Below are 25,865 nucleotides of genomic sequence, written 5' to 3'. Positions count from 1 at the left end.
ACTCTAGGGTGGGTCACCTCGCTCTGGGATAGGTCACCTCACTCTGGTGTGGGTCACCTCACTCTGGGATAGGTCACCTCGCTCTGGGGTGGGTCACCTCACTCTGGGATGGGTCACCTCACTCTGGTGTGGGTCACCTCACTCTGGTGTGGGTCACCTCACTCTGCGATAAATCTTTGGATTCTGAATGTTCAGGAAGGACCACAGTGTATCATACAGGTGCTCCGTATATGGAGAAACACCAGAGTTAGTCAACAGATCTATTACCTTGAAGGTGCCTGGCGTCATCTGATCTCAGAAGATAAGCAGCGTTAGGCCAAGTTCAGATTTGGGTGGAAGATTGGGGCACCATAAAAATAACAAAGGCCATTGATGCAGGAGAAGATGAAGCAAGGACCTGGGAACAGAGGCGATTGCGCAGTGGGTTGATCGTGCTGGAGGAGGCAGGGACATCAAACAGGACAGAGAGGAGCCACATGGATGGTGCATGAGGATGGGCAGCTGAGGTGGAAAATGGGTGCAGCCACAAGTGTTCCACCTGGTACCTGCCTGTGTCACAGCTACCTTCCTCGGCCCTCCCTCACCACGCACCATCTTGCTTCTTATTTCTCCCGTTGTGTCTTTCTTCTTCTACCTAACTCTCACTCAGGTGGGAGCGTTCCTGGGGTGGGGTGGGGATCAAACTCTCCATGTGCATATGAAGCAGGTAAGTGAATCATGTGAAAGTCGCATACTCTGCAGCTCCACAGTGGGTGTGAAGTCTACAGATGTCACTGGGATTAGCAAGGTGCCCGTGAAACCTCCTAACCTCAGACCTGGGAATCACATGGACCTGCAGTTTGGATGATCCTCCATTAAGGGACCACATCCCTCTCCCTCCAGCTGTGCAGAGTGCATTGCCTGATCTGTTACTGGTGAATTTGGCTATGGGACTGGCATTGACCACTGGGAAGTTCACAGATGTGATTGGAGCAAAGGCCTCACATGGCATTGCATACGAGAGAAACATTTAACCGATGGAGCTACAAGACTAGCCTCTTGCTGTTGCCTCTTGCTGCTATTAGGAGACATGGTAAACACAGGGCATGAGAGCCTGTGGTCAGTAGGGCACAGTTTTAGAGCGAACTATTTTTATGACTAAGATGATTAAAATTGTAGCATGGTGAATATATAAGTAAAACCATAACTATTCTTATCACTACTATTATTAACTATTATGAACTGTGCTATTATATTCTATCCATTGATCCATCCATTGATCCATCCATCGGTCCATCGATCCATCCACCCATCTATCCATCGATCCATCGATCCATCGATCCATCGATCCATCCATCAATCCATCCATCGATCCATCCATCCACCCATCCATCCATCCATCCATCCATCCATCCATCCATCCACCCACTCATCCATCTTCTATCTTGCGTATGTCTCTGTGTGTGGAGGCCAGAGGTAGATGTTTGGTGTCTTCCACTATCACTCTCAACCTTATTACTAATTAATTTTTCTGGGGGAGACTGGCTTTCTCCCTGAACCATTTTAGTGAGCCTGCCTATTCCACACAGCCCCCACACAGAGGGTCTCGAACTCAGGGAGCGACTGCCTTTTCTTTCTGAGGGCTGGAATTGTAAGCCTGTGTCACCAAGCGTTTGTGTCTCACACATTTTTAAACAGTTTCAGCAGTTGGTCGTGTGGCAGCCACCATACCACTGGGTGATAAGTTTTCAGCTCCATTTTAAATTTTTTTGAGACAGGGTGCCATGTAGCCCATGATAGCCTCTATCAGGGTCTCATGTAGCCCGTGATAGCCTCTATCAGGGTCTCATGTAGCCCGTGATAGCCTCTGTGTCACTGAGGATGATCATGAACTTCTGACCTTCTTCCCCTTGCATCTCCTCAGTGCTGATGGTGCAGGTGTGAGCCATCATGCCTGGTTTGGTCAGGCTGTCAATCAAACTCAGCCATACACACGGACTAGGAAGGCAGGTTCTCCATTCATCATCCATCCCCAGTCTCTCTGCCTTAGCCTTTAAGGGTAAACTGTACACGTGTGCAGCTGCCTGTCGTGTGGTGCATTACTGTATGCTCCATGTCTTCATTTCTCCTGATGCAGGACTGGAATCAGTAGGGTACTTGTTGAAGGACGGATAAAAGCAAGAATGAATGAACAAATTTAGGTTCTGTCAGTTCCTCTGCTGCCCTTGGGTCTGCTCCACGACACCTTCTCTCTTTCTTCTCTTAGACTTATTTATCTTTATTTTAGGTGTAAGGTTGTTTTGCCTTCATGCATGTATGTGCTCTACGTGTGTGTATCAGTTGGATCCCCTGGAACTGCAGTTATAAACAACTGTGAGCCACCATGCGGATGCTAGGAATTAAGCCCAGGTCCTCTGCAAGAGCAATAAATGTTCTTAACCACTGAGCCATCTCTCCAGCCCTGTGGGGCCAGGAAGCCATGGGACTGGAAGGAACAGGCCTGGAACAAGAACCGGGTTGAGGCATGCCCAAACCCCAGAAATCTGGTCCTGAGATTGGCAGGAGTTGGATGGATGCCTCCCCTGCCCTGCGTGTTCCAGTGCATGAAGCCCTATGCCCCTGACCCTTGCCTCACCAGAGGAGGTCAGGTAACTAGTAGCCAGGTTAAAGGTCCTTTCCTCTTATGAGGTGCAGTCCAGCAGCACCTGGAATTCCTCCATGCAAATGAGGCATCCCCAGCCCTGGGCCAGTGATACACACTCACCCCAATAGCAATGGACCCTATTCAATCCCTCCCTCCCAAGATTTAAATTAAATAGCCTTTGTTCTCCTCAAAAGACTGAATGGGTTCTGAATCTATCCCCCCCTTCCCTGTGTGTGTGTGTGTGTGTGTGTGTGTGTGTCTGTGTCTGTGTACGCGCACGCGCATGTGTGTGCACACACAATGCAATGGGGCAATGGGTTGAGTAACCCGATCGAGAAGAAGACACAGGACAGCACAACCCCTAGCTTCTTTCTTTGTTTTTTTTTTTTTTTTTTTTTTTTTTTTTTTTTTTTTTTTTTTTTGAGCTGGGGACCGAACCCAGGGCCTTGTGCTTCCTAGGCAAGCGCTCTACAACTGAGCTAAATCCCCAACCCCCTTTCTTTGTTTTTGAAAAAAAAATCATTAATTTTATTTGCTTTTATTAATGTGAACACACATACACACATGGACTCAAAGGAAAACTTAAGACATCGGTTCTCTTCTTCCACCGTTTTAGGGCTTGAGCTCAGCTGTCAGGCTTTTACCTGCTAAGCCATCTTGCCAACCCACGTCTCTAATTTTAACCAGACTTTAAAGCAGTATGAGTTCAACATTGATAATTTTTCTGACGAGACAGGTCTCATTTAGTATAGCCTGGCTTGAACTTGATGTGGAGCTGAGGAAGATTCTGAACTCCCACTTTTCTTACCTCTGTCTCCCAAGTGCTAGGAGTACGTGGTGTGGACCACTATGCTCAGTTTTAGGGTACTGGGGCGGGTATCCCCAGGTTTCACATATGCTAGGCTAACACGCTACTATGCTACATCTCCAGTACCGCCCAGCACTTGATACTTCCTAAACCTTTCCCCCTTGGCTTTGGTTAATGCCACACTGACATCCTGGGATACACCAGTTCTCTTCCTCCACAGGCACTGACGAGACAGGGCGGCAGCCCTTGGCTTGCCAGCTCCAGGTTGATGGGGCTTGCATTGATGTCTCAAGCTTTAGAAGCAGCTCTTTAAAAAAACCGTTTTTAAAATTATTTTTTTTAACGTAGATGAGTTCACTGCAGCTGTCTTCAGACACACCAGAAACGGAATCTCATCACCAATGGGTGTGAGCCGTCATGCCATTTCTGGGAATTGAACCCAGGACCTCTGGAAGAGCAATCAGTGCTCTTAACTGCTGAGACGTCTCTCTCCAGCCCCTAAAAACCATTTTTATCACATCTACTTATTGTGTGTGTATGTGTGTGTTTGGGTATGTGTGTGTACTCGTGCCATGGCACACGTGTGGAGGTGAGGGAACTGCTTGCAGGATTGGTTCTCTTCCTCTACCACGTAGGTTCTGGGGCTTGGAGAGGAGCATCTTTGTCTGCTGAGCTATCTCTCTGTCCCGACAGGCCTTTGATCTTTAACTGCCTGCTCTCAATAGTCATTCCCTTCCTTGCAATGATCTCTGAGAATGCACTGATGCCGACCGTGAGTCCAGTTGTCTCTGAGAATGTGCCACTCTTCTATCCCTGGGCTGCAGGGGAATGGAGTATGACATACTTTATGGCCAGGAAAACATTAGTGAGAAACGAACCATCGGTGAAATTAATTCCAAAGATTTATGCATTCACGGGTGACTAAGTAGCTCACACCTGCTCAGCTGACACCCTCCAGCGGCTTCCCTCCACCCCCTGCTCTTAAAATTCTTCTTCCCTGAAGGCACCTGCTTAGTGCGTGGAGCAGTTAAACAAATGTATGGTGGGATAGAGTCGAGACTTGTTAATTAAAATGCTGTGGTGCCGCTTTCAAGTTAGGAAGGGTCTGCCAGGTAGAGCAGAAAGTCACTAGTGGGACATTGCTGCCTGGGTTTTTATGTGCATACAAAAGTGTGCAGCATAATGGAACAGGATCCTAGGAGAGTGCTCCCTCGCCTGAGAGTGCTCCCTCGCCTGAGAGCGCTCCCTCGCCTGAGAGTGCTCCCTCGCCTGAGAGTGCTCCCTCGCCTGAGAGTGCTCCCTCTCCTGAGAATGCTCCCTCTCCTGAGAGTGCTCCCTCGCCTGAGAGTGCTCCCTCGCCTGAGAGTGCTCCTGCACCTGAGAGTGCTCCCTCTCCTGAGAGTGCTCCCTCTCCTGAGAGTTCTCCCTCACCTGAGAGTGCTCCCTCTCCTGAGAGTTCTCCCTCACCTGAGAGTGCTCCCTCGCCTGAGAGTGCTCCCTCTCCTGAGAGTGCTCCCTCACCTGAGAGTGCTCCCTCGCCTGAGAGTGCTCCCTCGCCTGAGAGTGCTCCCTCTCCTGAGAATGCTCCCTCTCCTGAGAGTGCTCCCTCGCCTGAGAGTCTCCCTCGCCTGAGAGTGCTCCCGCACCTGAGAGTTCTCCCTCGCCTGAGAGTGCTCCCTCTCCTGAGAGTGCTCCCTCTCCTGAGAGTGCTCCCTCTCCTGAGAGTTCTCCCTCACCTGAGAGTGCTCCCTCGCCTGAGAGTGCTCCCTCTCCTGAGAGTGCTCCCTCACCTGAGAGTGCTCCCTCGCCTGAGAGTGCTCTCTCTCCTGAGAGTGCTCCCTCACCTGAGAGTGCTCCCTCTCCTGAGAGTGCTCCCTCGCCTGAGAGTGCTCCCTCGCCTGAGAGTGCTCCCTCGCCTGAGAGTGCTCCCTCGCCTGAGAGTGCTCCCTTACCTGAGAGTGCTCCCTCTCCTGAGAGTGTTCCCTCACCTGAGAGTGCTCCCTCTCCTGAGAGTGCTCCCTTACCTGAGAGTGCTCCCTCACCCAAGAGTGCTCCCTCACCTACATTGGACAGGTCATCTTCCCTCCCCTCTTCCCCTTCTTTTAATAGAAGGCTAGAGAGATTTTGTTTGCAAAGCGAGAGGGTTATTACCCTACTTTGATCCCTCCACATCCCAGCCACCTGCTGTTGCTGACTCCAGAACTTTGTTCTTTTAAAGAAGTTATTCTATTGTTTTATGTGGATGAGTATTTGTCTGCATGGATGTCCATGTATCATGTGTGCCTGAGGCTAGAAGAGGGCATCAGATCTCCTGGAACTGGAATCACTGGTGGCTTTGAGGCTTCACGTGGGTGCTGGGGATTGAGTCTAGGTCCTCCAGATGAGCAACCGGTGCTCTTAACTGCTGAGCCATCCTTCCAGTTCTATCCAGCACCTTCTCAAGGTGCTAGTTTAAACAAAAACATTTCCTTCTCTTTTTTCATTTTTTTCCTTCCTTCCTTCTTTCCCTCCCCCCCTTCTTTCCTTCCTCCCCCTCTCATGTGAGAAAGGGTCTCATTCTGTAGCCCAGACTCACCTTGAAATTTTGGCAATTCTTCTGCTTCGACCTTCCACACTTATTTTTATCTTAAATTTCAGCTTTATTTTCTTGTGATTAAAATCACCAAGAAGATTGTCTGGATCAACCCTTTTTTTTTTTTTTTTTTTTTTTGGTTCTTTTTTTCGGAGCTGGGGACCGAACCCAGGGCCTTGCGCTTCCTAGGCAAGCGCTCTACCACTGAGCTAAATCCCCAACCCCAGATCAACCCTTTTTATTTGGCAGTTCTCAGGGACTGGAAGGTTGTCTTCAGAAATTTCTTGATAAAAGTTACAGAAGAGGTCAGTGAGATGGTTCAGTGAGTGAAGGTGCTTGCTGCCAGACCCGATGACCTGAGTTCAAACCCAGATCCCCCACAGAGGAAGGGGAGAATTAACCTCTGTATGTTGTCTTCATGCATGCACACTCAAACAAAATAAATAAATGAGTAAACAAACAAATAAGTAATAAATGTTTTTTCTTAAAAGCTACCGTGTGTGGTTGGGGAATGATCTTAGCTGGTATAATGCTGACCTTGCAAGCCCGAGGCACTGATAAAAAACAGCCAACGGGATACAGAAAGCCTCCCAAATTGGATCTGGGGCAGAAAGGCTTTCCTTGGTCCTGGCATCCCATTTGTTCCCAGCTTCCTCTTCATTTCCACTCATCTTCTGGTACAGAACAAATATTTACAGATTACAGATTACAGATTACACTACTCTCTCCTTCATTTTCTACTGTTGGCCTCGGAAATCCTCGTGCAGCATGGTATCCTCATGGTATTCTTTTTGTTTAGAATCATGGCATCATGATGTAGCCCCAGGCTGTCCTAGAGGACGATAAATTGCAACTGTTAACACACACACACACACACACACACACACACACACACACACACACCCCTGAATAGTCAGACATAAGCGTTGTGTAAATTTTATAGGGGGGACCTGGACATATATTTACCCCAAATGAGACTCCAACAATAGACCAAATAAATGACTTCCCTTAAGTCTCGCCTTGTTTGGCTGACTTACAGAGCGTGAGGAAAATGCTACAAATGGGCGACTTTGTTACCAGTCTTTTCTCAGAATGTGCTAGCCACAGCGGTGTCCAGCATGTGGTCCTGGGCCATTTGTAGTTCATGCTGCATTGCTGGGGCGTTGTTTACTGGTTAGAGCACAGGTAACTTGGTGGTGGCTGTGCTATGCAGGATGAATGCCAGTAACCACAGATGTAGGATGCTGGTGAGTACAAAGGCTACACTATGTCTAGAAGACAGCATTCCACAGACCTCCTCCCTAGCGTCTGGTTCTTACATTCTTTCTGTCTCCTCCCCCTGAGCATTGGTGTGTGTGTGTGTGTGTGTGTGTGTGTGTGTGTGTGTGTGTGTGTGTGCATGTGCGTGCACTGTGTGCTGTGATCTGTGTGCTGTGTGTGTGTGTGTTTTTTCCTTTTCTTTTTTTCGGAGCTGGGGACCGAACCCAGGGCCTTGTGCTTGCTAGGCAAGCGCTCTACCACTGAGCTAAATCCCCAACCCCGCTGTGTGTGTTTTATGTAGGTCTGACCACTCCATAGTCACTATTCTCATACTTTGGCCAGTTGTGAATATCTACATTAACTGTTGTCTGCTGTACAGAGAAGCTTCTCTCAAGACCAAGAGCTATCCTAACCTATGGGTATAAAGATACTATTTAGAAGTCAGCTTGCTACTGTGTATCCACTTAGCAAAACAGCAGTGGTAGGGTTCTCCTAGCTTCTATGACTTCCCCAGCTACAGGTTTGTGGCCAGGTTTACAGTATCATCTATGAGTTCCTTCCTATGGAGCAGGTCATAAATCCAATCTGAAAGCAACTGGTTTTCCCAATGACATTTCTCTGGAAGAGCAGCAACCACTCTTAACCACTGAGCCATCTCTCCCACCCCTACCCAGCTGTTTAAATGTGGGTTTCAAGGTGCCAAACGCAAGTCCCCATGCTTGTAAGGCAAACACTGAACTGCCTCTCTCTAGTCTGATTTATTTATTCGTTTAGGACAGAGTCTCATTTTGTAGCCCAAGGTGGTTTCAAACTTATGATTGTCTTGCCCCAGCCTCCAAAGTAATGGGACCATAGGCATGTGACACCTTGCCAAGATGCTCTCTTCTTTTAAAAAATATGTTTATTAATTCTTTGAGAATTTTATACAATATATTTATACTCAGCTGATATGACCTCCTTGGGCACCTGACACGCATGCGGCATACATACATACATGTAGGCAAAACCCTCATATACATAAAACAAAATAAACAAATCTTTAAAAAATAGAAAAAAACCCTAATCCACTTTGCATTGTCTTCTGGGTGCAGAGCCATTTATCATTGTGTGGTAGACCTACCAGGGGTGGTACCTTTGAAGAAAACCAACTCTCTCTTCTCCCGCACTCATCAGCTTCCTGCTGCTCGCTGCTCCTCAGTTAGGGCTTCCAGTCTTTCTTACAAGGACACAGTCAGATTAAGGACCCTCCTTCAGTATGACCTCCACTTGACTTACATCTGTAAACACCCTATGTTCTCAGAGACTGCTGGTAGGATTTCAATGCTTTTTAAACATTTATCTTTATTTCATGTGCTTAAGTATTTCGCCTGGATGTGCTTCGAATGTGTGCCTGATGCCCATGGAGGCCAGAAAAGGGAACTGGATCCCTGAGACTGGAGTTACAGAGGGTTGTAAGCCACCTAGTCTGGGTGCTGGGAACTGAGCTAGGATCTTCTGGAGAAGCAGGGCAGGCTCTTAACTGCCGAGCCTTCTCTCCAGCCCCCTCAATATGTTGCTTTTTGGAAGTATAATTTAATCTGTTACAGATATTTTATGTTTTTGCAGAGAATCCCCTTGCTTTGCAACTTCTTGAAGACCTGACTCTTCTTGGTTTTTCTTTTGTTTTTCGAAGGAAGTTCTAGAAAAGAGCTGAGTTATGAAGTGTCTGTGTGGATTTTGTGGTTAGCCCTTGGCCACACTCTCTGTGATCTGATACTGGGGCCATTGGTGTAGGACTAGAAGTCGAGATGACAAGCTGTGGACAGAATTGTCAGAGAATGAAGGTAGTATAGGTCACTGCCTGCACACCTGAGGGTAGGGCCTGAGCTACAACTCTCCTCACAGAGAATCTGTACAGCTGCTTCTCCCACATTTGCAGTGCCAGTCACCCCATGAGGTGAAGAGAATACGGTGGCTGACAGGGGTCCTTGGCTTGTAGCCATGAAAATGGAATAAACAGAATTATCATATAGTAGACAGCTGGGCCTGCAGTAATTGGGCTGTTAACATTCCCTCCCGGAGAGGGAGAGAGCAAGACCTTACCCTGAGGTTCTGACCACCACTTTTTCCTACCATACCGAGGTTTGCGTAATCTTAGAAATTGTAAAGTATATATAAGGGGTTAAAATGTGCCTAGGGATGGGACTTTTGGTGACACAGCTGCCTGTGAATTAACTACGCTCCTGTAAGTATCCCCAGTAAACGCAGTTACTCTCCAGGGTAGACCTGATAGCATCTTCCGTCTGTTGGCTTCCTCCCTGTTTGGGGTGAGTAGACATTCCTTTGACCTCTCTCCACCAGGCATGCAACAGATGGGGCTTCTTTGTTAAGGTGGAAAAAGAATTGGCCAGGAGGACACCACTAAGGTTGGCTTTGTGACCTAGGCTGAGTTCAAAGGTTCAAAGCTGTGCTTCCCTCAGGAAGTCAGAGGAAATGGCCAGGTGGAGAGAGCTACTTTGTAGCAATGTTGGAGGGAGTGAGGTTCTCCACCAGAGGACAGGGAGGATCAGTGGAGGAGGGTGAGAGGGGGAACCTCTCACCTTCACACATGGCCCTGAACAAACCCCTCAGCCCAGGAGGCAGCCTGGCTGGGCTGGGCTGCAGCTGTAGCAGCGACATGTGGTGGGAGGGGTCTGGAGTGGGTGCAAGGCTCTGGCCTTGGTCCTGAAGCAGGTCTTTCTGTCTATAGGCATCATCTTTCCCCCTCACTTCTGCCTGAAGCTACTCCCCACCTGATTCTTCCCAGAAACTCAGAACCGGGTGAAGGGGATGGTGGGGCTGGAAGAAGGTGTGGCTGGAGGGGCTGCAGCATGGCAGAATGGGCAAACGAGTGGAGAAAACCGGAAAGAGCCACAAAGATGCCGGTTTAAAAGTCACCATTCCAGCACTCAGGAGACAGGCAGGAGGATCTCCCTGAGTCTGAGTCCAGCCTGGTCTACATAGTGAGCTCCAGGACAGCTAGAGCAATATAGAGAGACCCTATCTCAAACATCATCACCATCACCACCACCACCACCACCATCACCACCACCACCACCACCCGCCCCCTCAAAACAAAGCAAAATAAAATCATCATTCTGTTAAAGTACTTTGTTTCCCTCTCTCCTACGCTCTCCCTCTATCTCCTCCTCTTCCCTTTCCTATCTACTTCCGCTTCCCTTCTCTCCCAGCCACTCTTCCCTTTCTCCCCTCCCTTCCCTCCTTCCTTCCTTTTTATTTTTCTTCCTTCTTTTTGTTTTCAGAGACAGTTTTGCTATGTAGTACAGTCTAGCCTGGAACTTATGCTTCTTCTGCCTCAGACTCTGAGCGCTAGGATCACAGGCAGGTACCCCTATGCCTAATTAAAAAAAATGTGCCTTTCGACTTGTGGAAGGGGCACAGGCACATCAAATTATGCAAACCATAGTCAAGGAACACAGCACTCCCTACTGTCCTGTGTGTTCGCTGTATACATTGGGCACAAATTGCTTTGTTTACACTTGTATACATGTATGCATGTGTGTATGTTTATAGATATATATTTGTGAGTTTTTCTTCCGCTCTGTTTAAATTTTTCACATTATGCTTGTGTTGCAAGGACACATTCATTGTCCCAGTAAGTGCCCCCATCTCCTTTCCTTTCTCTCCTTGAAACAGGGTTTTTTTTTTTTTTTTATGTTACCCAGGCTAGCCTCAAACTCCTGGGGTCAATTCTCACACCTTAGCTACTTCAGCATCTGAAGCTACAACATATACCCTCGTGCAGAGTCCTTAAGTCTCAACAGCACACATTGTTATTGTTATTTTAATTTTCAGGATTATAGTTAATTACATTGTCTCCCCCTCCCTTTTTGTCTCTGAAAAGCTTCCTACACCCCTCCTATCTCTTTCATATCCTTTTATTAAATTGTTATTGCATGTGCACTTGTATATTAGAGACACATATGTTTTTATGTTACTTGCTGTATGTTTGTTCTCAGGACTGAGCATCTGTACTGGATAACCAGTTGGAGAGCATTTGTACTGGATAACTAGTTAGTGAGCATCTGTACTGGATAGCTAGTCAGTGAGAATCTATACTGGATAACCAGTTGGAGAGCATTAGTACTGGATAACTAGTCAGTGAGCATCTGTATGGGATAACTGGTCAGTGAGCTCCTTCTTGTGTAAGACTGCCTCTCCTGCTCTCAGAAGCACCCCATGTTGTTTATAGTTCTTTGTTGGGGCCTCATGGGCTTTTCCTTGTTCACTTTGGCAGTCTATTGGTGTTCTCCTTGTTCAGCTCGTGTTAGGCAGCTATGTTGGTGAGTTTTACGGGTATATCTTCTGATGTTACTAGGAAACATGAGGATCAGGACAAACACCCTGATCCTCTGGCTCTCACCATCTCTCTGACCCCTCTCTCTGACAATGTTCCCTGAGCCTTAGGTGTGGGAGTGCTTTGTGGGTGTGTCCACTGGGGCTGGGCTCCACATCTCTGTATTCTGACTGGTTGTGTTTCTCTGTAGTGATCTCCTCTGTTGCAGAGAGAAGTTTCCTTGATAAGAGGCATTTGTTGTTGTTATTATTATTATTATTACCACTGTTATTATTATGGAGACAGGCTTACGTAGCTCAGACTGATGATCTAGAACTTCCAATTCTCTTGTCCTCTTGTCCCAGGTGCTGGAATTACAGACGTGCACTGGCATACCCGATTTACCTGATGCTGGGGACTCAGAATCCCAGGACTCTGTGGATTCTAAGCAGGCACACTTCCAGCTGAGCTACATCCCCAGTCTCAAGAGCAGAGATTCTTTTTCTAATTTTTTTTTGAAGAATGAAAACCTTTCTGTAGATCTTGCCAGGACGAGCCAAGTGAAGGCTGTAATGTAGTACTTGGGAGTCTGCCCGGCTCTTCTGCTGGTTCTGGGCACCTGTTGCTGCCACTCGATTCAGCTGGACTGAGTCCCTGCGCCACATTCAGGTGCTTTATTGGTGAATATTCCAGGTGTCAGAAAGACTTCATTTGTAAGAGTGGGCTCAGGGTATGGACTGAAAATAAATTAGTCCCAAGTACAAGCAGATGGCTTCTGGAGCATTAATGGGCCTGAGGCAGAGCAAATAAAAGGCACTTCAATTCTGAGACACTGACGCAAGCTTCTGGAAGTGCTAACACCCTAGGAACATCAGGGAAGGCAGAGGTTCCCATGGCCAGGCCCTTGTCGCTTCTTCATCTGCACAAACACTGACTGTGCGTGTTACTTCCTGGAGCCCTGAGACATCTCAGTAAGATCAGTAGTTATACATGCCACGGGGTGAGAAAACCAAGGCTCCCTCTCCAATGTCAAGATTTTTCTGATATAGGGTCTCACTGTATATCCTTGGCTGGTCTGGAGCTCTCTGTGTAGACCAGGCTGACCTCAGACTCACAGACCTCTGCCTGCTTCTGCCTTCTGAATGCTGGAATTAAAGATGTACACCAGCACACCTGGTTTTATTTTATTTTTTTTAACAGATTTATTTATTACATATAAATACACTGTAGCTGTCTTCAGACACACCAGAAGAGAGCATCAGGTCCCATTACAGATGGTTGTGAGCCACCATGTGGTTGCTGGGAATTAAACTCAGGACCTCTGGAAGAGCAGTCAGTGCTCTTAACCACTGAGCCATCTCTCCAGCCCCCTGTATTTTATTTTATTTTTTCAGAGCTAAGGACCAAACCCAGGGCTTTGTGCTTGCTATGCAAGTGCTTTACCACTGAGCTAAATCCACAACCCCTTTATTTTATTTTTAATTATGTGTACAGTTATGTGCACATGAGTGCAGGTGCCTGCCAAGCTAGAAGAAGGCATTGAATCCCTTGGAGCCAGAGTTATATACATGTGGTTGTGGGCTGCAGGAACTCCAGTCCCTGGGAGAGCAGGAAGATCAGTAAGTGCTCTTAACCACTGAGCCATCCCTCCAGTTCCAAACTGCCTTCTTGTAGAAGAGAAAAGTCAAGGAAAGGGATGGAGTTGACTGGAGTGCTTGTAAAAGAACATGTGGACTTGCTGTTTTTGCAGCCAGACTGTCTTACATGTCCTAAATATGGCACTGGGACTACTTTATGGGTCTTGGCTATGGCTTTTGGGCTGGACCTCAAGAAGGATTCCTTCTATATGACAGATTCAGAGACTCTCTGGGCTCTGGGTAGGTTTAAGGAGGTGACATATGGGAAAGGTTCATTTCCTGGCATGGGAATGTCATCATGAAAGTCTATTTATGGATTGGTGATGTGGCCCAGTGGGTAAAGGCTCTTGCAGGGAAAGCCTGCAACCCAAGTTCAAACCCTGGAACCTCCAAGTAAAGTGGAAGGAGAGAACACACTCCTCAAAGTTGTCCTCTGACCTCCACACATGTCCACAGCACACAGAGAGAAAAAGAATTAGCCAGGAGGACACCACTAAGGTTGGGTTTGTGAGTTCAAAGGTTCAAGTCTGTGCTTCCCTCAGGAAGTCAGAGGAAACGGGCCAGGATTCTGCATGGAGAGAGCTACTTTGTAGCAATGTTGAAGGGAGTGAGGTTCTCCACCAGAGGACAGGGAGGATCAGTGGAGGAGGGTGAGAGGAGGAACCTCACCTTCGCACATGGCCTGAACAAACCCCTCAGCCCAGGAGGCAGCCTGGCTGGGCTGGGCTGCAGCTGTAGCAGCGACCTGTGGAGGGAGGGGTCTGGAGTGGGCGCAAGGCTCTGGCCTTGGTCCTGAAGCAGGTCTTTCTGTCCATAGGCATCATCTTTCCCCCTCACTTCTGCCTGAAGCTACTCCCCACCAGATTCTTCCCAGGAATTCAGAACCAGGTGAAGGGAGAAGGTGTGGCCAGAAGAAGGTGTGGCTGGAGGGGCTACCCTTGAATCTAATTCCTCAGTTTCTCTGCCTGAACTCCATGGTGTCTCCATCCTATTTGTTTTGAGACAGAGTTTCTGTAACTTAGGCTAGCCTAGAAATAACTTTATAGCCCAGGTTGGCCTTAAACTCTCAGTGATACCCCTGCCTCAACTTCCCAAGAACTAGGATTATTTGGGGGCCTCTAGGGCAGGGTTTATATTTCTTGCTTTTTCTGGTATGTAGATTTCCTGCAACCCTTGACTCCTTCACTCTTACTGCTCTTCAAAATCAGCAATGTAGCATTTTCTCTTTCCTTCCTCCCTTCCTTTTTTCATTCGTTCCTTCCTTTCTAGTTTCTCCATGTAGCCTCAGCTGTCCTGGTCTCTGTAGATCAGGCTGGCCTTGAACTCAGATATCTGCCTGCCTCTGCCTCCCTAGTGCTAGGATTAAAGGCATGAGTCACCAACGCCTGGCTAGCAGTGTAGCTTTTTCAAGTCTTCTCTAACTCTCACTTCGTACCTTTCATCTCTGTTCACTCATCCCTTCCCCATTGGGAGGACCCATGTGCCTCAACTGGGCCATAGGATGACCCAGGGTAGTGCCCCATCATAAAAGTTCTTAACACAATTACATCTGCAAATCCCTTAGCTTAAAGGAACAGAGCTTCAGGTTCTAGGCAGCAGAATCTGACTGCATTAAGATAGGTAAGACTCTGTCTACCACATCAACTTTACTAAAAGGAAATCCAAGCCCAGAGATGGCAAGTGCCTTGCATGGTAGGGGGATGGTGGTGCTGGAATTGGAATCTAGAGTCTCATATCTCTGGAACCTCACTGCTCCTTTTGGGGCGGCTGTGTTCGTAAAGCAACACCTCCACGTCACCTGCCTGGCGTGTGGGAACCATATGAATCATTCTGAGTAGACATTCTTTAGTTTAGGTGTGTGTGGAGACACGATCCACTTAGGCAATGTTTGTATTTTATTTTTATGTGTATGGTGATTTGCCTGCATATGTGTCTGTGCATTCTGGTACCCACAGAAGCCAGAAGAGGGTTTTGGATCCTTGGATTTAGAGATGATTGTGAGCTGCCATGTAGGTTCTGGGAATCGAAGCTCTCATCCTCTAGAACAGTCAACACCCTTAACCTCTGAGCCCTCACTTAGGCAAGATTGACAGAGGCTTGTACACCATAGTTAGCTCTTGTGGATTGCCCTGGTGCTGTTTGTATCTTGATGCTGATTCTGCCTGACAAGGAGTGGATCACATCCTCAGGTGATTCCATGTGAACCTTCTCACCATTTTAACTGTTCAATAAAGACAGCAGAAGCTAATCTCTGGGTGAGGGATAAGGTAGGATTTCTGGGTTCCAAGGAGGTAGAAGAGGAGAGGGAGAGGGAGAGGGAGAGGGAGAGGGAGAGGGAGAGGGAGAGGGAGAGGGAGAGGGAGAGGGAGAGGGAGAGGGAGAGGGAGAGGGAGAGGGAGACAGACAAGGCTGTGGAGTGGATAGTAAGTAGCAGACATGTAACTCTCGGGACTGATAGTTTGTAGCCTCCGCAGCCACCTGTGGAGGCTAAGGAGGATGGGGCAATATATTCCACCCAACCATTGAGTTATTTGGCTAGTTTTAAAATATAAAGGCTGGCTGATGTTTTCTATCCACAGTGACTCAGGTGGGCCTGAGAAAGGGCACTGACTGGGGGGTTGTTAGAAGTTTGGCGGAGCTAATTGTGGGAGCTGGGTGACATGGCTGTTGCCAGTACTGGGTAAAGAGCAAGTGTGCATTTTAAAATTACAAGCAATAGTTAGCTATGTCTCTGAAGAAGGAGACACAGCCTCTGACCCTATGGAACTCCCACTTAAGAGAGGGGACACCAGGGACTCAACCAGTAAGAGCATTTGCCATCCTTCTCAATGGCCTGTCACTTCAGCTTCAAGGGATCCATGCCCTCTTTTAGCCTGCACAGGCACCTACACACACACACACACACACACACACACACACACACACACACACACACACACACACGTCACACAGAAACAGACACATATAAATAAAAATAATAAAAGTAAAAGTTTCAAAGAGAGGTGTTTGTTGAGTGTGTGAACAGCAGACCAGAGTCAAATGAATAATCAAAGCCATTGGTTCCCCTTACCCTAAGGCTATGGGTCCTTGGGTAGGTGACTGGGGAAGCCCATGAGCTCTGTGCCCTGACAGGGGTCTAGCCACAGCCTCCTCTCAGTTCCTGGTAGTCAGAGCCCCCTGTCTGACAGCCGGAGACCGATGCCCCCATTTGTCTCATGCTTGGGCTGGAGATTGTCATGCTTTAACTGTCAGCAGCTGCCGCCACAGAGAGCAAGCTGTGCCCCAGCCTCTATTTCTTGGAAAGGGAGAAAAATGATGGCATTTCCAGGAACTGCTTCTCCTGTCACCAAGGTGGGCTATCCCTGAAAGCTGGCACTTAGTGACTTTTGGTTTGCTTATGGTAAGAGAGAGAGAGAGACAAAGAAGCTTTAGTGATGGCAGAGTGTGTAACTTGAGGGTAGCTGCGTTACTGGGAAGCCCACCTCACCGTGGGTGCCGACTCTGGAGACTGACTCCCTGGAAGCTCCTCTTCAACTTTCATGTAACTATACCGAGAATCTCTTCCCCTGTGACCGCTTACTGTACATGCTGCCTTGGGGATGGGCCTTGTCAACCCTGAAGCTCATTTCCTGAGCTTCCTGTGTTTTGTGAATTTGGAGGGAGTGTTTTGATTCAGAGAAAACAGCTACAGAACTGGAGGATGGGTGTACTCAAGCCCCGAAACTGTGAAGAGCAGTACGGACGGGGGACAGAGGTGGGGACAGTTAGGCAGGCTTGTCACTCCATCCAGGAGTTTTGATTTTTATCCTGAGCAGGATAAAACTAGGGAAAGGTTTCAAGCAAATGGAATGCCATGATTTGGGGGACAAGGTTTCATGATACAGCTCAGGCTGGTCTTGAACTCAGGATCCTCCTGCCTCAGCCACCTAGTGCCAGTATGTTATGCCGTGTCCAATTGGAACTGTGCTTTTAAAAGATTCTCCCCACTCTGTCTGCTGAAGATGTCCAGTAGGTAGCACTGAGGGGAGGGAGCAGGATCCTACCAGGATCAAGTCTTTCTATCTGGCTTTGGGGGGAACGTGGCTGGAATCAATGGGAACTTGTAGAGGGAGACTGACATAGTCAAGTTCAAGGTGCAGGCTGTGTTCCTGATGTAGAATCAAAAGGACTTGACCGTTCTTCCAACTACAGCTTACTGTCCGTTTTATGACATGATGTCTCAACAGCGTGTTGGGGAACACCGGCTGGAGACTCAGAGCAGCAAAGTCAGGTCCTGCCAACAGAGGTGATGGTGGGGAGAGCCAGAGACGTGCAGGGACAGCTTTTATCGAATACCGAGCAGTCCTCACCCCCTTTCTTCATTGGCTGAGGACTCAAGGGCGAGGCGCAGTCTTACATGTCACCTGACACTTACATCTATTTCTCAACAAAGGCCAGGCATGGGTTTGCCTTTTTACATTCTGTTAGTTTAAATCTTTTCGGACGCATGACCTTGTTCTATCTTCAGGCCATTAGGGATAGCTCAGCTGTTAGTTTTCTACTGTAAATGTTTAGTTGGGTGGGGGTAGCTCCACTAAGGACCTCCTGCTCATCTTTAGTCGGATCCAAGCTGACCAGGTGCTCGTGAAAACAAAGCTTTTTTTTTTTTCTTTCCAGGGTTTTTAATAGTCACATGCAGGTCTGGTTCATTTCAGCTCCTTCACTGCCAAACCTGAGGACAGGGACTGCTTCAGCTTCTCGGCCTTCTCCTTGTCTGTGACAACGGGGTGTAAAGGTACCTGATACAGCGGACCTTGACCTTCCCGTTATCCTTGTTCCTGATCTGGACAGATCTGGCATCCTTCTGCCGGGCTGTGAGTAGAAAGTCCTTGATTTCCCCAATTTTCTGAGGCATGGCAACGGGCGCTCGGCTCTGGCGTCAGCACAGGGGCGAGTGCTGAAGAGAATGGAAAACGAAAACGAACCATTCTTTTTTATTTCTTACAAATAGGTCTCGTGGAAAGGGTTAACAGCACAAAAAAGCAGTAGAAACCACCCCATAACCACACCAGACATACGTCCCTTAGAGCTGAGGTGTCTTTCGTCGTAGGCTAGCTTTGTGGCGGCTTTTAAGCCGACTTTCAGGAAAAGTAAAAGTGAAGGAGGTGATTTACACTTTAAAAACCAACCCTCTCTGGTGAGAACAGCTTAAATAGCCAGGCGATGTTGAGGTAGGAGGATTATCATGAATTCCAGGTTAGCTTCTGGATGGGTGTGGTGGTACATGCCTGCACTGCCAGCATTTGAGAGGTGGAGACTGGAGGACCAGGAGTTCAAGATCAACCTCCAGTAAATAGTGAGTCTGAGGACAGCCTGGGCTACATGAACTCCTGCTGAGGGGGATGAGATAGCCTAGTCCAAAGGCAGTGTGTTATCTCAATTGATTGTTTGCAGTCAGTTATAGATTACACTCCTGGCTATGCTTCTCATTACTGCACTTGACTAGAGATAGAGTAAGGCAGAGCCCACCTACCCCAAAACTCCCCTTATGTGCTTTAAATTGGGCCTGTGGGCTCACTTTGGGGGTCTCTCTATCTTGGTAATGGGAGGCCCCAGCATGCTGGACATACTTCTACAGAATAAAACACTCTCTGTATTTACACACTATTTGAGTCGAGGGTGTCCTTCTTTGGTGAATCATGGACCCTTACATTGTCTCAGAAAAACAAATGAAGGAACAAATACTTGAGGGTTGTAGGAGGAAGATGAGGAGTGAGGTACGCAGGGCCAGCGGTTAAGAGTTTCACACTCAGTTCCAGTATATGAAGCCCTTTGGAGAGCTGTCATTTGATTTGAAAGCTACATGGGGAGAAATGGAAGCTCCCATTTGGGGTTCATGACATATGCTTGGGTGACCACGTGCTGTAGCATGTGACTAGAGCCTGGAGGAGGAGTCTTGGTCTCACTCCCAGACTGACAGCTTTATGGGAGCACAAACCCTTACCACCACAGGAAATCCAAGGCTGTGGCTGAGAGCCCAGCATGGCACCTGGAAAGCCCCTCCCCCCCAACCCTGGCAGCGAGGTCACCTGTGTCTTCTACCATGAACACACCTGCCCTTGGCAGCCCTCCTCGCCAAGTCTATTTTTGCTCTGTTTGGCAGCTCTGTGGGAATTAAGAGGCTGTTTGCAGTGACTAATGTTGCTAATTCTGATCAGGCAATTTAAAATTCATCTTTCGCCATATCAGAGACCCGGTAGGGGACAGAATTAAGGCATCATCCACAGCGATTTCTATGACCGTTGCTGGAAAACAAAACCCAAACCCCAAAGACACTAAAAATCGGTCTCCATTCAAACCGCTGCTCATTAAACTGCCTCCTTTAAAGTATTCTGTCTTGATCTACACAATGGTGCTCATGTGTTCCTGGCTTATTAGCCAAGTGGAGGAACCTTGACAAGCTAGCGGCAGGCTCCTGGGAGCTACAAACCTTCTGAAACTGGGAGATGCATCTCAGCCCCCCCGCAGCCCTGATGCCTCCACAGTGCTTCCACTGCCACCCACTGTCCCTGCCTTTCAACCAAATCTAAGAAAGATTCAAGCTTCCCAGGCTTGCCCGAACCTGAGCTTCTCATATATTACCTGTATGTGTTGTACAGACCTGTCTATCTGTTTGTCTATGTATCTATGTATCTATATATATATGTATGCATGTATGCATCTATCTATCTATCTATCTATCTATCTATCTATCTATCTATCTATCTATCTATCTATCTATCATCTATCCATCCATCCATCCATCCATCCATCCATCCATCCATCCATCTGAGTCACAGTTTCTTATAGCCTGGGCTGGCCTCAGATTCACTATGGAGTCAAGGTTGACCTTGAACTCCTTATTCTCCTGCCTCCACCTCTGGAGTGCTGGTATTAGAGTGTGTGCTCCATTATGCTAGGATTTCCATGGTATCCTTTTTAAGCTTTTTCTTTTATTGAATATTTTTTAGTTTACATTTCAAACGTTATTCCCTTTCCCAGTTTCCTAGACATAAACTCCCTATCTTATCCCCCTCCCCTTCTTCGTTAAGCGTGTTCCCCTCCCCATCCACTCCCTCTTCCTTCCCCCACCGACATTCCCCTACACTGGGGGTCCAGCCTTGGCAGGACCAAGGGCTTCTCCTTCCATTGATGCCCAACAAGGCCATCCTCTGTTACATATGAAGTTGGAGCCATGGGTCAGTCCATGTATGTATTGGGAAGTGGTTTAATCCCTGGGAGCTCTGTTTGGTTGGCATTGTTGCAAGCCCCTTCAGCTCTTTCAATTCTTTCTCTAATTCCTCCAATGGGGGTCCCATTCTCAGTTCAATGGTTTGCTGCTAGCATTCGCCTCTGTATTTGACATGTTAAAACTTTAATAAAAAAAAAGTACTCTACCAAAAGACTATACATGGATTGACCCAGGAATCCAACTGCATATGTAGAGCCTTGTTGGGGCACCAATGGAAGGGGATGTCCTTGGTCCTGCCAAGGTTGGACCCCTAGTGCAGGGGAATGTGGGGGAGGCAGTAAGGGGGATGGATGGGAGGAATACCTATACGGTGGAGGGGGAGGGGAGGAGATGGGGGCTTATGGACAGGAAACCAGGAAGGGGAATAACATTTGAAATGTGTGTAAAGAAATATATCTAATAAAAAATAATTAAGAAAATGCCACACAGGTTTGCCTACAAAAAAAAAAGTACTATACAGATAACTCAGCTTTAGAATTGAGTAGCTATGCTTTAAACGGGGAGCTTTGCATCACCGCCATGAGTAGGATGCGACATCAGAAGGAGGAAGTAAGCAGTACTACAGATGGAGACGTGCTTTAGAAAGGCCGCTTATCGTCCTTGTTCTATTCCTCAGATTTTCTTTCCAAGATGGATAGAAAATCAGTGTGCAGTTAAATACAGGCTTGCAAAGCTTTGGAGCGATACATATGTTTTAATTTATTAATTTACATTTTATTTTTATTTATTATATGTTTTTGTTTATTATCCTTTGAAAATTTTACACTTGTATGCAATGTATTTTGGTCATATCTACTTACCACTTGCTCCCTCCAGCTCCCTCTGGGGACTCCCCCAACCTGTCTCCCTCCCTCCTTCATGTGCTTCTTTAAAGTTATTATTACTAACAGACCCCTGAGTTTAGTTTGTGATAACTGTGTGTGCATAGCTGCACTGAGCCATGGGTGACCTTACCAGTGGCCACATTCCCCTAGAAAGGTGACACTCCTTCCTTCAGCAGCCATCGGCTGCTAATAGCTCCACTAAAAAGGGTGGGACCTCAGAAGCCACGGCCCCACCACCTGTGCTGGAATTTTGACTTGCTTGATCTCGTGGAGGCAACTACAGCTGTTGTGAGCTCATGTGTGATACAGCATCATCATCAGGTCCAGAGGAGAGCACTTCACAGCACCCTTTGTATCCTCTGGTTTTTGCATTCTTATTTCTTTCCATTCTTCTGCAAAGGACCCTGAGTCTTGGATGAAGGAGGCTGATACAGATGATGACCTATCTGGAGATGACCTACCAACAGCTGAGCGCTCATAGTCACTAATGCTCAGCCCTCTGACCAGTGTTGAGTCTCAGCATTGACTACTACCCACTTGGGATTAAAAAGCTTCTCTGATCAAGGTTGACAACAGCATAGATCTATAAGCATAAATATACCTAGAGAAGGTGGTTTTATAACCCGACCCTTGGGGCTGGAGGGATGGCTCAGCGGTTAAGAGCCCCGACTGCTCTTCCAGAGGTCCTGAGTTCAATTCCCAGCAACCACATGGTGGCTCACAACCATCTGTAAAGAGATCCGATGCCGTCTTCTGGTGTATCTGAAGACAGCTACAGTGTACTTATATATAATAAATGAATAAATCTTAAAAAAAAGTATAACCCGACCCTTTGGTGAAACACCAGCAGTATGTCCCAGTGTCTATGACCTCCTATTCATGGGCTTTAGGCCAGGTTTAAAGTATGAGGCATGAAATCCCTCCTGTGGGTCAGGCCTCACATCCAGTCAGAAAATGCTTGGTTACTCTTATGTATAAGTGTAGTGAGAATTTTGGTTTCTTTAAAAAAAAAAGCCACAGAACTGTTATGGAAATATGTTTTCATTTTAATCCCAGTTGTGGGGATACAGTGCAGCTTCAGATTGTCCACAGAAGCTGGGCTGCCTCGTGCAGGGGGGTGGTTTTGCCAGCTGTAGAGAGTTTCTGTGATTGTGTGCGATGTTGGAATTCTTGAGACTTTTCAGAGGGTAGATAAATGCCAGGGCCCTGATAGGTCGTTGGTTGGCTATTGTTTGATAGGAAGAAACGACACCAAGAAGAAATTAGATGCCCTGATGGTGAAGATCAAACTTGCTCAAGGAACTCAAACACCCCTCGTCAGCAGGAAATAGTCTGACGATAACACCACCCCCTTTCTCCTCCATCTTTTTTCTCTCCTATCTAGTGTCAGGGGTCGAAAGGTATATTGAAAAGTTGGAAGAAAAGGGGTGGAGAGGGGTGGAAGAAAGAAGAACCCACAAAGTAGACAAAGTAAACAAATGCTGGCTACTCTTCTGTTTGTTTGTTTAGTTTGGTTTGGTTTTTTGAGACAGGGTTTCTCTGTGTTACCCTGGCTGTCCTGGAACTCACTCTGTAGACTGGGCTGGCCTCAAACTCAGAGATCTGCCTACCTCTACCTCAAGTGCTGGGATTAAAAGTGTGTACCACCACTGCCCAGCTCATGGCAACTCTTTTAAAGGAAAATATTGAATTAGGACTGGCTTACAGTTCAGAGGTTTAGTTCAATATCATCATGGCAGGAAGCCTGGCAGCCTGCAGGCAGACATGGTGCTGGAGGAAGAGCTGAAAGCAGGGGGCGGGGAAGAGGAGGAGGAGGAGGAGGAGGAGGAGGAGGAGGAGGAGGAGGAGGAGGAGGAGGAGGGAGACAAAGAGAGAGACAGAGAGACTTGTTCAGTTTGAAGTCGATTTCTTCTTGTGCTGTAGCCAAAGTGAGTCCTGTCTTCAGCAATAAATCTATTTTATGTGTAAATGTTTTGCCAACATGTATGCTTGTGCACGCTATGCATGTAGTACCCATGGAGGCCAGAAGAGGGCACTGGATTTCCTGGAATTGGAGATAGAGATGGTTGTGAAGCATCATGTAGGTGAGGTGGTGGGAGCTGAACCCAAATCCTCTGCCGCAGCAGCAAATGCTCTCAACCACGGAGCCATCTCTCCAGCCCACATTCCCAGCCTCTTCGCAGATATGTAAATACAAAGATTTCAAAAGTGAATCTCGAGGTGAAAAATGAAAGCTCCATGTAACCACAGCGGGAGCAAGATAAATACCCCAGAAAGCAAGCAGCAGTTAGGATTACAGACGGTGCATCTCTGAGCGAGAGAGCTTTTAGAGCTGAGCTTTTAGAGCTGAGCCCTCACCCAGAGGGGCCTCTCTTCCTAATGGGAAGCTTGAAAAGGAGTAGACAGGAGCGAACCTCTCCGTGTAGCTGAAAGTTTTATTGTCCTGTTTGTTCCCAGGAGTGCTTGCCTTCTGTACAACCAGCACACGGGAATGCTGGTGTGAACTGTAAAGACGAGCCTTCTTCTCCACAGCAGAAACCACAGCAGAAACCACACAGTTTCCTTAACGCCGTGCTTGTGTAATTAGCCGTCTGCTCATAGACTCTATTTTTATTGTTTTTAATTAAAATTTATTGTGTGTGTGTGAGTTTATATATGTATATGTGAGTGTGTGCATGTATGTGTGTGAGTGTGCTTGTATGTGTGTATGTGTATGTATGTATTTGTGTATTTGTGTGTGTGAGTATGTATGCGTGTATGTATTTTTGTGTGAGTGTGAGTTTGTATTTATTTGTATATGTGTATATGTGTGTGAGTGTGTATGTTTGTGTGTGTATGTGTATGCATGAATACGTATGTGTTTGTGTGTGTGTGTGAATGTGTATGTGTTTGTATGTGTGTATGTATGTGATAATGTGTATGGGTGAAAGTGTGTGTGTTTGTGTGTGTTGAGGTTTTGTCTTTTATTGTCTATTGTAATGTTAAGTGCAGTCTCCAAGACCTGGAGTTTGTATGTAGCCCCTGTGACCATGTCCTGAGTTATTTCTGGGAATTTTTTTTTTTTTTTTATTCTTTTTTTTTTTTCGGAGCTGGGGACCGAACCCAGGGCCTTGCGCTTGCTAGGCAAGTGCTCTACCACTGAGCTAAATCCCCAACCCTCTGAGTTATTTCTGATTGGTAAATAAAGATGTCCACGGCCAAGAGCTGGGAGGAGAGAGGTAAGTGGGGTTTAGGTTTTGTGGGCTTGGGGTCTGAGGATGAAAGAAGAAGAAAAGAAGGAGGAGAAGGAGGAGGAGGAGGAGGAGGAGGAGGAGGAAGAGGAGGAGTTGAATGGAGGAGAGAAAGCTACTGTTAGCTTGGTGAATCTTAAAAACATGGTCCTGAGGGCTGGCTGGCTGGAGTTAAGAGCAGCCCAGATGGAGCATGGTAAATAGTGAGTGGTAACTCAGGCTTATCAATAGGAAAGCAGATCCTAACAACACAGTGGGCAGGCAGCTGCACAGCTGTTGTGCTGTTTAAGACACACTAAATATAAAGGCTGTGAGTGTTTTTATCCAGGAACTCAATAACCAAAGGTAGGATGGAAACCCCGGGCTGGGATTAAATAATTACTACAACATACTACAATATATGTGAGTGTGTATGTATGTGTGTGAATGTGTGTGAGTGTGAGTGTGTGAGTGTGTGTGTGTGTGTGTGTGTGTGCACGAGTGTGTGTGTGACATGTGTACCACCATATGTGGGTGGGCTCTCCTTCTGCTACCTGGCTTGTTCAGGTCACCAGGCTTTACAGCTGCCCCTGCCTCTCTTTACTTGCATTCATCCAGCAGCTCTGGCCTTACCATGGGTTTTGTGGGATCCTCCTGGGCTCCCTCAGTTTGCCCCCTGCTGAGACTTGCTGACCCATGTGGAAACTTTTGTTTTTAAGAAAAGAACATCTTGGGCTGGAGATGTTCAGTGGTTAAGATAAGTGGAGATAACTCAGTGGTTAAGAGCACAGACTGCTCTTCCCAAGGTCCTGAGTTCAAATCCCAGCAACCACATGGTGGCTCACAACCATATGTAATGAGATCTGATGCCCTCTTCTGGTGTGTCTGAAGACAGCTACAGTGTACTCATATGTAATAAATAAATAAAATATTAAAAAAGTGGACATTTTCTGTTTAAAAAAAAAAGAAAAGAACATCTTGGCCTTTGCTGTTTGGCCAATGGGCAGTAACACCATTGAGTCAGTTCCTGTCTTTTTATCCTGAGAATGTAAACTTGTTTTTCCACTGTACTTCTGGGGTTTTTCCACCCGGTGGACTTGGTGTATATATTCTGTGAACCTCAGTAAAGCTTTGGCATTCTCGTAGCATGAATGACTTGAGTCTCTGTCTTTTGTTAAATCTCCTAGAAAATCAAGGTTCTCTGCCCCAACGACACAGAGTAAGTGGGAAATAGCACAAAGTTGCTAAGTATGAGTGAGTGTATTTGGTTCAATTTTAAAAAACCTGGTGCTGGAGAGCCAACAGGCTAATGCACGCTAGATACGTACTCTACTAATGAGCAACATC

The 25,865-nt window shown here is 47.0% G+C and overlaps 1 long non-coding RNA gene and 2 pseudogenes across 1 annotated transcript in view; 1 reads left to right on the top strand and 2 right to left on the bottom strand.

Moving 5' to 3' along the window:
- LOC148002756 (uncharacterized) overlaps positions 1-25,865 on the bottom strand; it is a 341,099-nt gene that overhangs the window by 77,712 nt on the left and 237,522 nt on the right. The gene's annotated exons all lie outside the window — the stretch shown is intronic.
- Positions 4,195-14,157, top strand: LOC148002759 (uncharacterized; annotated as a pseudogene).
- On the bottom strand, positions 17,901-18,136 carry LOC148002758 (large ribosomal subunit protein eL38 pseudogene; annotated as a pseudogene).

The sequence above is a fragment of the Rattus norvegicus genome, chromosome 10, assembly GCF_021556685.1.
Source record: "Rattus norvegicus strain SHRSP/BbbUtx chromosome 10, alternate assembly SHRSP_T2T, whole genome shotgun sequence".
In the NCBI taxonomy this organism is placed as follows: Eukaryota; Metazoa; Chordata; class Mammalia; order Rodentia; family Muridae; genus Rattus; species Rattus norvegicus.
The sequence above is the reverse complement of the archived record's forward strand: the minus strand, read 5'-3'. Positions and strand labels throughout refer to the sequence as shown.